Below are 3057 nucleotides of genomic sequence, written 5' to 3'. Positions count from 1 at the left end.
TTTTTTTTTTTTTTTTTTTAAATTCTCACAATTTTGAACTTTTATCTCCGGACATTATAATTTTGTTTCTTCAAATTAAATCCTCGATTACTGATTTTCCTGACAGTGGCCCTAAAACTGCATCGAAGTCCCTGCAGTCTGTTTACAAGAGTTTCTTTTTTGTGTGTGTGCGTCTCTTTTCCAGGTGTGAACGAAGGCAACTCTCCGAGGTTGTTAGAGATTTTGTCGTCGGTCCCCACGTCTGATCAACTTTTCATTTACCAATGTGAAAATCACAAATCTGTTCACTCCACTGGTGTGACAGATGTTAAGTAGACTTTAACTACAGATCCCACTGCTGTGTACTGATGTGTGTGTGTGTGTGTGTGTGTGTGTGTGTGCGTGCGTGCAGACGTGTGGTGATTTCATGCCTTAACATTTACAATCACTACTTTGACGGATTGGAAGTCTTGACTCGGCGCTGCGACTGTCAGCTGACCGTGAGAGGACGATGCTTTAACTCTTCTCACGTCTGAAAAGCCTTCGAGTGATTCAGATGTGACATTCCTCAGTTTTCACATTGCTGAGATCGCTTCAGGTTTGAGGGAGCTTCTTTTTTTTTGTTTTTTTTGTGTTAAATGTGTCATCTCAGTTGTATTTTTGCCAGACGAGGTCGAGTCTGAGGGGTTTTTGTTTCAGGAAGCGGGGCCGCTGGGATTCATGTTCTTTTCCAAGCAACTCTTTGTTTCCCACCGCAGAGCTTCTCGTCTGTTCATTTCTTTACTAGCAGCCAGGCAGCAGCTTCAGCGCTGCTGTTCAGGGTTTAGTGCCTTGCTTAGCGGCATCTCGACAGACATGTTTGGGGTTGGGTTTTTTTTTTTTTTTTTTTTTTTTTTTTTTTTTTTTTTTTTTTTTTTTTTTTTTTTTTTTTTTTTTTTTTTTTTTTTTTTTTTTTTTTTTTTGGGGGGGGGGGGTCCTTCTGCTGTGTCTTGCTTCTTTTGAAAAGCCCCCTGCAGGGTCTCTTGTCTGGTTTCCACAGCGAACACGGTCATTTGAACCGCCACTGACCAACCAGCACACTAAAACGTGAGAAGAAGGAGGAAAAAAAAACAAAAAAGCGAAATGAATTCTTCCTCTGATGAACTGTTATGATTCACATTGACTCGCCTCGTGTTTAAAAGCTGATTTTGTTGATCTGTTGCAGTATTGACATGTTTTGTCAGACACGCAAGCAACTCTACCTGCACCATCGTGTTTTTGTAAATTTCACTGGTATTGTAAAAACATAGACTTCACTTTGCAAATTTTACTTTTTTTGCAAATACAATTTTTGTAAAAGATCCATGGTGTCTGTTTTCTGTAACACACACACACACACACACACACACACACACACACACACACACACACACACACACACACACACACACTGTTCAGGCTAAACTGGGCTCTGAATTTAACACAAATGTCCCCCCTCCCATATTTAATGTTATTCTGCTGTTACGAGCATGAAGACGTTTACATTTATTGTTTAACATTTGTCAGATTAGCGTTAAAGGTTAACTTGTTAACTTGTATTGCGCAACACCACCTGTGAACTCTTCCAGGAAACTGCTGTCACCTGCAGTTGTCTGCACTGTCCCAGATGACACGGCAGCTCGATGACGTGCTGAATAGTTTCAGATGAGCGCATGTAAATGGCCTGTTCGGAAATTACTCAGAGACTCAGCTGTGATTTTTGCTGAATGTCTCTGAAAGTGAGCGATGAAACGCAAAATCTGCTCGTGTTTAAGATCTTAAACTAAATGTTTACAATATACTTGCTAGCGTAGCTCTGCCCAACTATTAGTCACAGTTTTAGTCTTCGCTGTGTTGTGGTCTGAAAACCCTGTTTCCATCAGGGTACCATTAGGGTACCATCAGGGAACCATCAGGGTACCATCAGGGAACCCTCATCAGGGTACCCTCAGGGTACCATCAGGGAACCATCAGGGTACCCTCAGGGAACCATCAGGGTACCATCAGGGAACCATCAGGGAACCATCAGGGTACCATCAGGGTACCATCAGGGAACCATCAGGGTACCATCAGGGTACCATCAGGGAACCATCAGGGAACCATCAGGGTACCATCAGGGAACCATCAGGGAACCATCAGGGTACCATCAGGGAACCATCAGGGTACCATCAGGGTACCATCAGGGAACCATCAGGGTACCCTCAGGGTACCATCAGGGAACCATCAGGGAACCATCAGGGTACCCTCAGGGAACCATCAGGGAACCATCAGGGTACCCTCTGAAGGGCGGACCAAACAGTGAGCAGTAGAGGTGTCGAAGTGCTGTGATGTTTCTCCGTTCGGACTTGCAGCATCCTGCTTGTGATGTTTTTGTTGTGGAGTTTTACAACATGAATATATGAGTTTTAGAAATATGCATGACTTCATCGAATAATGAAGGTTTACCTGCATGCATGAATCCAACATTATGTGATATGTACGTGTTTACAGATGTCACTATGAGTCCTCCACAGGCTCCTCACTGGCGCATAACATACGTACCTGAAAAAGCTCACGGAAGCTTCCTGATGAGCCCGACGTGGAAACCCTGAAGAATCTTCCTGCACTGCTGCAGCAGCATCGCAGCAGCAGCAGCATCGCAGCAGCAGCAGCCGAGTCAGCGCAGTTTGTATTTTTAGCACTTCCGTCAAGTCTCCCAGTCAGTCACAATGAGCGCTGCAACCACATCTGCAGCTCTTCATCTTTTACTGTAAACAGTCAGCCTGAAGGGTTGGCTCCTCCAAACAACAACTGGGTAACCGGTCCCTGGGTGAGGTTGGAAAATAAAGAAGTGACGTCATGGTGACAGTTTTTGAGTTTAGAGTCGTTGCAGAATTCAGCGTTATATGAACACTGGTAAAAAGAGTTGATTAGCCGATCAGACAATTGCATGACCGAGCCGGTGTATTTCATAAAGTCATTTTAATTAGTGTTATAATTCTTATAACTCTGGTTATGTTCTGAGTTTTTATATTGGCCCACAAGCAAAGTTGCCGTCTGTCCACTGGAGTTGCTGAACAT

The sequence above is a fragment of the Brachyistius frenatus genome, unplaced genomic scaffold, assembly GCF_029030835.1.
Source record: "Brachyistius frenatus isolate BFR_SWC_R1_liver_20210118 unplaced genomic scaffold, ASM2903083v1 Contig_189, whole genome shotgun sequence".
Lineage (NCBI taxonomy): Eukaryota > Metazoa > Chordata > Actinopteri > Embiotocidae > Brachyistius > Brachyistius frenatus.
This window is presented reverse-complemented; position numbering follows the sequence as displayed.